Source organism: Drosophila melanogaster, chromosome 3L (genome assembly GCF_000001215.4).
Source record: "Drosophila melanogaster chromosome 3L".
Lineage (NCBI taxonomy): Eukaryota > Metazoa > Arthropoda > Insecta > Diptera > Drosophilidae > Drosophila > Drosophila melanogaster.
In genome coordinates, this window is record NT_037436.4 from 14,134,571 (window position 1) to 14,144,870 (window position 10,300).

General features: G+C 39.0%; 1 long non-coding RNA gene across 1 annotated transcript; it reads right to left on the reverse strand.

Moving 5' to 3' along the window:
* Window positions 1-151: 151 nt before the first annotated feature.
* lncRNA:CR45887 (long non-coding RNA:CR45887) lies at window positions 152-532 on the reverse strand. The gene has a single exon (NR_133237.1). It is a non-coding gene; the product is annotated as a long non-coding RNA:CR45887 (long non-coding RNA).
* Between the last annotated feature and the right edge of the window lie 9,768 nt (window positions 533-10,300).

Here is a 10,300-nt window from a genome sequence, read left to right on the forward strand (position 1 = left end):
TTGATTAGAACTGTTCAGCAGATGAAAATTGGTCAGATAGAAACTATCTAAATATCTTGCTCCAGAGGAAAAGAATGAAAATAAATACTTAAAATTTTAATACATATCCATTGTATTTTAATACATATACATATTGTAGTTCAATATTTTTAGGGGAAACATATCGAGACATATCGACCCAGACTGCCTGTCGGGCTGACCAATTGATTAGCGGGGCTACCATTTTCTTTCTTTTTTCCTTATGATTGTCCAACGATTGCAATCAAAATGCTAAATCATGTTGTTCACAGGCCTTCGAAAACCAGTTGTTTAATGTCCCAGACATGTTTAAAAAATGGTATTGGAATGGTCTTTACTAATGGACACGCAGTCTGGTGTAGTAGCCTTGGTAAGGACAGACTGTCCGTCGATCGATCGATTTGAATACAGACGATTACGCGGCAAGAAAAGGATATGATGATAGAGGAGCTGCTAGCATGGGAAAGATTGCGAGATATCTCTGGAATACCAAGGGAACTGAAATATACATTATGGAAAGTTTAAAATGCTTAAAATCGAAAATTGGACTAAATGTATAAATACACATTAGGATTTACTTTTAAACAAAATGTTACTTTCTGTATGTGAGTTAAAATATGTTTCTATGAATTGTATTGTTTATCAACCTATAAGTAACACAACTAACTAAACAACATAATCTCATTGAACACCCAGTTCAGGAGAACTCTGCGATTAGGATTCCGCCACAAAAAAGTATTAATCCGATTTGTAAACCTTTTGTAAGTCGTTTTGTAAATTAATTCAAAATGGTTTTAATGGCAGATGCGGTGCATTTTAAAATGTTTTATAAGCCATGAGGCAATATGCTTTCTTTAGCCACTGGCCACTTGACCTTGCCTGCCTTGTTGGCCATAATGCAGGCGTCGGCTGGACTTTGTTAGCGTTTATTGGTGGCTCTCCTTGACGGCTTCCTGCGTCGAGTGCCTTTCACGGCTCCCTGCTCTTTTTTTCGATGTATTTGTATCTGCAACCGTAGTTGCATCTAAGCCTGTCCTTTTCCCCTTTCGTGGCATTATCCTGTCGGCCATTCGTAACGCTCGCTGCCGTTGGCCCCCACCCGCAGGGCCATTGTCCTGTAAGCGGGCAGCGGGAAAGCGGGGTTAGAGACAATGACGCGGACAAAAAACACCTACGTGCCCGAATGAATCGAATGGCCAGAATGGTCAGAATGGCCAGAATGACTGGAATGGTCTGAATGGCAGGACGTTGTGCCGGTTGCCAAGACAATGGACATGCAGCAAATTGAAAATTCATTCATGTGAAACGAGGCAGGCAGGCAAGGTGGCTGTGCTGACCACGTCCCGGGTTTTTGGGCATTAAAACACCTTAAAGCGGATTATAGGAATTTTGACACTTTTTCGGCGTATCCTTGGCCGAGAGTCGAGTGCACAGACGTTGCGCCATTGAGAGATTCGTTCGGGATCCTAAGGAAATAAGCAGCTGAAAAGAAACGAACGGCATGGATGGGATGCGTCTGTGGGTTCCCTTGGGTTCCGCCGCCAGTTTGTCTGGATGATGCTCAATGAATTGTCGCCTCCTTGGCTTGGACTCTCTCCTCATGAATGGTGGAAAAATGCCGGGCACAAAAGTCAATTACATGCATTCTCCTAGCAGTTCGGTCAGGTATTATATTTTGTTATATTTTTGTTATTTTCTGTCTTGTTGCGCTTTTCATCGGATTCTTTGAATTTCTATTCATGTTTTTTTCCTTTGATTTTTCCATTATAATCTGCAAGTTGAAGGGTTTCTCTTGGTTCGTCTATAATATGATTTGTCTGTCACTTGGTTTTCATATTCTTGGCGGAGGCGTTAACTGGTTGGCGGAGCTATATGTTGTTCTTTTTCAGGTGTTATATATTTTGTAACTGGCTGAAGAGGGTTCTATCATGAATCGGTAGAGCTGATTCGGATTAAGCGAATTAGGCATTAAGTGCCAATTGTATCCTTGAATGGCCGAAGGTGTCAGAAAAGTTGGGATAAAAAATAATAGAATTAAGGGTAAATAGAATTTACTAAGCTATTTATTGTGCACTTTTATGGTGAAATGTTTTTTATCCAGTCATAGAATGCTGTGGGAATCTATTCATTTATTGTTTTTACATGTCAATTTGTGATGGAACAAAGTTCGGAAATTGGCTTAAGAAAAATAAAACATAAAAAATATATAAAGCCATATTTTGATTATATTTAGATTAGAAGATTGGGATTTAGATTATTAAACAAAATCATAAAAATAGTTAAATATAAATGAAAATTTGAGTTTAAATAAAATAACTAACGCACATCTTGATAAAATTGATGTTTATTTCGATGCTATTAAATATTTTTCGATTTTAAAAGTGTTAAGCGTTCTTTGTATATTCCCTTTAAAACCCCTTTTTTTTTACCAACACGGCAAGAAGTAGACTTAGTTAACGTTTCAATCCTCGAAATTCACAATGACTAGTCAGCAATTAGCGGGCACCATTGTGATCGGAACCACCGGGCAGCTGCCAGGCATTAAAAGGCCACTCGAGATACCACGATCGAGATCGAGATCGGGGAAAGAAGAAGAAAGATACACATATAGAGGTACATATAGAGTAGATGGAGCTGGAGGAGGAGCAGGGGAAGGCGAGATCAAGTCAAGTAAATTAGCGCGCCCTCGGCTCTGGTCACGGATCCTTTTGATGATGATGATGATGATGAATTCGCTCTCGAAGAGTTACGCATCGTTTTGTGTCAAGAGTGTGTCGGCTTGATTGCTTCTGACAGCGCGCGAACCTTCGAAGGACTCGTCGCGAAAGGACAAGACGCACGGATGAGATGAGGCTGACTCACCCCGGGAACAGCGAAATCAGCAGCTGCACCACCGCGATCATCTCGATGGAGATCCCGATCCCAATACCGCTGAAGATCTGGATGATCATCTCGCCGCCGCCGATTGCCGCAGAATGATGAACTGCCCATGGCGACATAAGTGTAGCAACTCTTTGTTTATTTGTTTGTGTTGTAGGAACGAGGGTCAGCGCATCCATATGCAAATCATGGAGTATCCTCGAATGCTGATGAGCATTGATTGTTCCCAGTTGCAGGGCAAAAGTGACCGTGAGGAACCTGAAGACCTGAATCAGACCCCTTGATTGAATACGAATTAAGGTTGAAACCGTTCCAGTTGCTTTTATTTTCGCATTCTGGTTCTATTTCCATTTCCAGTTCTGTTTCTGCGTCCAATCTAGATCTGTTTTTTGGTTGTAACAAGTGTGAGTTGGCTAACGGTTTGCATTATAGGGCTTCTAACATTTTTGGACAAGATTTAGCAATTATAATTTGACAAAAGCAGAAAACTTTCAAAAGAGCATGGCGAAATTTAATGGCCAAACTTTGTCATTATGAACACGCGGCCGAATACCTAAAAAAAAAACAGATTGAAAAGAAACCAAAGTTGTAACCGACATTTAACCCTTTATCAACCCCGCAGTGTCCAAAAACACAACAATCAAATGTATTTCTCTATAAATCTATGAGCCTCGGGAGGCGTTTCCTGGTAGCCCATTAAAAATTTGCCAATTTTTAAATTTCACAAATTTTTTATTTCACGGGCACCGCCCAGCGATTGACAAATGTCAAGAATCGAGAAAAATCTTTTAATGGCTTCATTAAACTGGTGACTCACCCCCCTCAGCCCCTGTCACCCCTTCCACGACCCTGGATGCCCTTTCAACTGTAACCCCTTTGCTAATTCAATTTGCATTTGGATATAACAAACATCGATTAATGGCCGTTACAAATATTTTCCATTTGTCTGCGTGTGTCGCATTTTACTCGGCGCCTTTTTTTTTGCAAATTTTTCATTGCTGGAAAATTTGCGTATCGATTTTGCTACGCCCTGCCATAATTTATGCGAATTTATGATACGCATCTCGGCAAAAAATAGAAATAGCAAACTTCCAATTGAGGGGCATTTAAATGGAATACGAATTGAATGAGGCTTGTGCCACATGTGAAAAAGAACAAACCCCATTTTAAAATTCGAGACATATGTCTAATGGTATATCATTGCTAAATCACCATGAAATTTGATCTAATAATACTGTGACCAATAGGAAAACTTATAAAATTGATTAAATCACAATGAAGGTAGGGTACAACTTGAAGTTATCACAAAGGTTTTAAGAATGTAATTAAAATGCATAGAAAAAACGAATAAGAAATTAATTTTACAATATAGGTGGTTATGTTTTTCCCACTTTATTGCCATAAATTCAAATGTATTTTTACCTAATTATATGTATATTAATGGATTCCCAAGATTAATGTTTTCAAATTCGATGTTGTTTATATGTGTTATATTCTTAAAGTGGTGCGAAAACTTTAACTTTAACTAACACCTGAATTCAAATATTTAAAGCAAACATTGTTCTAAACTTTAGTGGTAAACAAGTTCTAATAATAGTTGTACCTAGCCCTTGCAATATCATAAAATAAAAAAAAAAAATAGATTCTCAGCAACTTCTTTGCTCATTAGACCATATCGGAGATGATCTCCGAGTGAAGCTGACCAGTTTATATTGCCCAACCCGTCGTTACGCATCCCGGATTCATTAAGGTTATGCCTATGGGCCCTACAAAATTGTTGTTGTCAACTTTTGAACCTATGAATTTAATTTAATTTAAACTTTGGCCCCGTGTCTGTCAATCGGCTGACGAACGGGGGCACGGAATCTGACCCTCGTCTTTGTTTTATACCTAACCTCGGTCGGGATGTGGTCCTTGTAAGTCCGGAGCAACCCTTTTGTCACCTAACCATTTGATGAACTCCTTTCGCACTTCCGGCCAGCCTCCGTATCCCTCGCCTCTCCTCGCATCGACTCATCTGGATCATCGGAGGGATGTCGGGACCTGATCTCGAACCGCTCTGCTGCCTTGTCACTTTTGATTAGTTGAACCACTTCAAGTCTTCCCGATGTCCCGTGTGGGAATCCTTATACGCACTCACCTTCCTTCCTACCTGGCGAGTTCTGCGATCGTTCTGCGATAACGCGATCGCTGCAATCTTGTGCAATTTTTGTTACTTATTGTCCGCCGGCCCAGTCCGAAGTTTGTTTGCCTGCTTTCCATAATTTTCACATGACCAAAACAGCTTAAGATCAAGTTAGCCATCTAAGCTGACAGCTGGCAGTCCTCTCAAGATACCTGGTAAAAAAAAAAGAGAAGCAAAACTGTATTCGAAGAAAAAATTAAGCAAGAACGCTAATCCCGTCATACGGTAAGCTCCGAGTGCCATGTCCTATCCATTTCCATTTCAATTTCATTTTCATTTGTTGTTTATTGCCCCTGGGTGGATTGTTTGCTGAAAAGTTTTCTCAAAACATTGGCTAGTTAATCTGCAGAACTTGTTCGTCATGCAAATGAAGACAATCCGAGATCCAGTTCTGCATTCACTCCTCTTCGCGGCTGATGATCAATAATAATCATAATGACAGTCTTAAGTGGGTTAGTCTTCCAGGCAAACTCGATCCCGGAGTCGGACAAAATTTGCATTTGAAATCGATGCAGTGGCTGGCAGCCCTTGATGGATAGCTGGAGTTCTTACATCATCTTTGGCAAGAGCCATCAATCAGCTTAGCTCCGGGACAGCCTGGGCTTCATTACGATTATGGGCATATTTAAATGGCAATTTTTGCGTCAAGATTGTCAGGCCGTAATCCCTCCCAAACCTCAAACTCCCTTTTGTCCTGAATCTCTCTCTTTTTTGTGTGGTTTTCCTTATGCACATTGTGCTTCTATTCTCTGACTGGATCTACCATTAATTCCTTTATAATTTGCGCCTGACTGACCAGCCAAAGGAGCTCCACCTACGCTCAACCTTCTCTTCTTTTGGACAACAAATGGAAAAATATGAAAGAAAATCTGTCACAAAGGGACGGGCTGGATAAAAAAGAAAACTCAAGTGCACATGAGTATTTGTCCAATTTTTTTTTTTGCGATGACCAATTTTTTTTCACTGGACTATCAAAGAAAGAAAGCCAAGATTTTGCGGGTGTCCAGTCTGGTGGGGTTTCCTTGGAGGGTTCTTCAGATACTCCTCACCGCAAATCGGATTAGCCCAAAAGCGATTTTGGCACTTGTCCCAATTCAATTAGGTTGCAGACTGGGAAACCGATTCTGTGGGTGGTTGGGCTGGAAAATTACCTCCTTGTCCTTGGTTTCTTGGGACCCTTTTATCCATTCCTACCATTTGCTGCCACTAATTGGCCACACCTTGAAAAAGAAGACAGTTTTCTGTCCCTTCTCCGTTCTCAGCCTCATAAATTACAAGTTCGCCAATGTTAAGAAGAAGTCAGAAAAAAATCAAAAACAGGATGGAGAGAGGTGCAAGGAGTCAAACGAAAATTTAGCGCATCCCATTGCGGTGCCTTCATAAATTTCCTTTCTTTTACCCTAATTTAATGTTAATGACGATGCTACCCCAAGTCAAGGCCCATAAAATTTTCAACTTACAAGCTGAGAAAATGTGTTTTCCCTCGGTGGTTGCTGCCCAGCCCAGTTTTAGTTTCAAACCAGACAATAGACAAACTGGCTGACTGACCCAAACGGCCCGATGACATCTTTGCTAAAAAAAAGGATATAAACTGTAAAGGAAATTTGTAGCAATTTTATAGAGGCCTCAGATGAAAGGGAAAGGAGCTGGAAAAGCAGTCCGTCTTGTAGCATAGCGAATTTTATATGTTTATGGTGCCACAGGAAAATGAAGTTTAAACTAGGAGTTGTACAAAACGTGAACAAACCTGAATAAATTTTATTCAACTACTTAAAAGTTATTATTACCAAATGAAAGGTTAAACATGACTTTCATAAGATAGATTAGACTAAAATGATGTTAAATAATATAGTAAATGTTTATTATGTATACACCTATAGTTTCTTTGAAACTTTTAAAAACTAATGCATATTTGGTATGGCAATGTTGTTCTGATTCTAATGCGACTGACGTTGCAAGAATTCACATAAATAATTTACAATTACCTTGCGTTTTTGTCAGTCAAAGAAAGCCGAAACTTACTGAATCAATGTAACAAGGGATATTTTCATTATTTGTAGGGCTTTTCTTTTATTTCACATTTTTCTTTCATTTTCATTCTTTCCTGTATCTGTCAGCTTAAAGGCGTGAAGCACAACAAAAAACTCGTAAATATTTTGTTGGTTTTTTGTTTCTGGCTTTTGTATTGTTTTTTTGGTCATATTTTCATATGCAGGCTAAGTTGTTGTGATTGATGCGTACGAACGTGCTGAAAGATGCAGCGCGAAAGTGATTTGTATCTGTAAGATGCGTTCGTATGGCCAGCGGGTTCGGTTTGGGGTAGGGGAAAGGGTAGCGACTTGCCTTGGTTGCTGCTGTGAATTAATAATTTCCATCTTTCACGCTGTTTTTGAGACAAAAAGCCAACTGAAGTGGGGTGGATCACGCGGTCAAGGTTTGACATCGGTCGTAGCTGTAAATAAAGTTACAAGCCAGACTGGTTCGAAAGCTTGTCATTTTTACTGTGTTCTAGTTATGAAACTTACATGGGAAAAAATATTTTTTTGTCTTAAAAACTTAATTTTAGAACAATGGAGTATTGTGATATACTTGATATTGTTTGGCGATTGTTAACATTGTTGGTTTAAAGGTGAGTATTTTTTTCAAAAATAAAATGTCCTTTTCTTACAGAAACCCCATTATTATTGAAACGGATTTAATCTTTTCAGTTATAATAAGAAAACATTAGTAGACTTTACAAATAGCTAGGAAAAGTTTTCCCACAGCTAAAAATTGTTCATATTTTTCGAGAACTTTGATCGGCAATGGTAAATGAGCTTACCAATGTGATGGCAACAATGACAATTGGCTTTTTCTTTTGATATTAAGTTGCTTATAATTAAAATTTCCTAGTACAAACAAAGACTAACGAAAAACGACAAACCAGAAAGGGGAGGCAGTTCGAATGGGAAAAGAAACGGCCCGAAAGAGTAGCGAAACGAATGCCACAAAGGCCGGCAGAGAAAGGCAAGACAAAACAGCTACAGCAAACCAATCGAGTGACAAAAGCCCCCAAATCGGATTGCGGCCCAGGGTAGCCTATTCATGGCGCTCAACAACTGAACAACAAATATTTGTCATTTTGCCCGGTAATGTGCCACCAAAAGCCCTGCTTAGAAACGAGTCAAAGAGCAGGGTATCTGTTATCTGGAGCCCCAAAAACCAACGGTCAGACGTGCAACAACTTTTGATTTCAACTGATTCCCAAAGGGTTCCGTTCTTTATAGCGGTGGTCTCAGAAAAGTTACTACTGTCATCATCGTATTCAGACAACTATTTATTTAGTATTTATTTAGTATAAATGAACTCTAGAATACACATAGACTGTTAAATTAAATTATCTTTAAGGTAAAATTTGAAATTACTTTATTTTCAGAGCATTCTGCATCCATCTAATTATCACTTGATGTATTTACCATACAGAGATTTTATTTAATAATATAATATATACATACATTTCTTTTGGAAATCAGTTGATACTCAATTTACTGTACGATTTCCTAGAAAAGTTGGTTTTGCCTATATATATTTGTTTTTTATAATTAATTTTACTGTTATTGATAAAATATGTATTTTAATCAGCAAATACTTAAGAGTATCGCTCTGTAAGTCTCCACCTGAATCCTATTTTAGCTCTCCTATTATCTCGCTTTTGTTGACTGCTATTATAACTACTTGCTGTTCGATGTTGATTTTATTGAATTGTTTAATTATTAAGCAATATTTGATTGATTGCGAATTTCGTATCATTTGTTGTTATGTTTTCTTAAGCTTTCTCGTGCTGCTGCCACCGTTCGTGGTTAATGTTGTTACAGTTGTTATAAATGGTTATATGTGTTTTTTATCTATTTTTTTTGTTATATCTTTTCATCATTTTGTCGTTCGCTCTCATTATTGCTATTACTTTTCAATTATTATTTACATTGTTCATTTATTTGTTTTTTTTTTTTTTCGCAGTCATTATTGCAAACGCTTTTTGACCCAATTTCTTGCAAGCATATGGCATTGAATGGCCATTTCCAAATATCTCAAACATGGTGTGATCGCAGAAATAAATGACTGAAAGGGAGTTGACTTGGCTGAAAGGTTCTGTTCTGCATATCCCATTTTCTCGACGGCCTCTATGGTTATAAATTTTCAGCCATGACAATGTTGCAAACTGGCAACTGCTGGGCTCAGAATGAACTACCGGTGGTCCCCATATGAACTACAAATGGCCATTAAACGTTGGAGCACACTGTATTTAAGGGGGAGCCGGGAAGGAAGCGTAAAAAAATCCAAACAATTTTTACACATTTTTTCTAGCCATTTTTCGATTCGGATTTGGTCGCTTGTATTGGCTGCGCTTTATTTTTTTGTCGCACTTTGGATGAGGAGCGAAATGGGAATGCACAGTGGAGCAGAATCGGTTATATATTTATATAAAAAGATAAAAAATAAATATAGAGTGCACTGTGATGCAAGTGTTTCTAACATGAAGTCCCAAGATTTAAGATCACGGATATATATTTGTATTAAATCCACAGAGGAATGAATCATTGGAACACTTCAACAAATAAAATGGGGGAAATCGTATTTCTTGATCACAGCTTAGAACAATGGCGCTATACAAGTTATACAAAAATTGTACGCTTATGGACGCTATCTTCCGTATAGTGTTAATATCTATTGACCCACGGTTTCATCTGTGGCAGTGTCGTAATTCAGCCATTTCGCTTTCATTAGCTGCTCACCCATCCAGGCCGCCCAGAAATCTGCTGTTGTTGATGCTGCTGTTGTTCGTGTTGTTATTGCAGTCAGACATTATCCTTTTTGGCGCTGATAGGCGCAACATTTTTGGTTTTTTGCATTGATAAAGTGTGCCATAGCTTGGGGTTAATGTCGTGCCAATGATTTAGCACCTTGTTACAGAGCCCAGGGCCCAAAAAAAAAATGGAGCCCAGAGCAACCCAGCCCAAATGCGAACTAAAAGCCCAAGCCCAAGCCGAACCCGATCCGATCCGATCCGATTCGACTCTTAATTGCACTGATCGTGTGGACAGGCTTGAGGAGCCCTGAATTGTGGATCCCCAGGGGGATGAGAAGGGTGGCCCACCTTGGGCGCGTGTCGAATCGGTTTTGTGTGGGTGCTCGCACTGATTTGTTGTGATAAATAAGTGGCAGCCTATAGTTCTACGT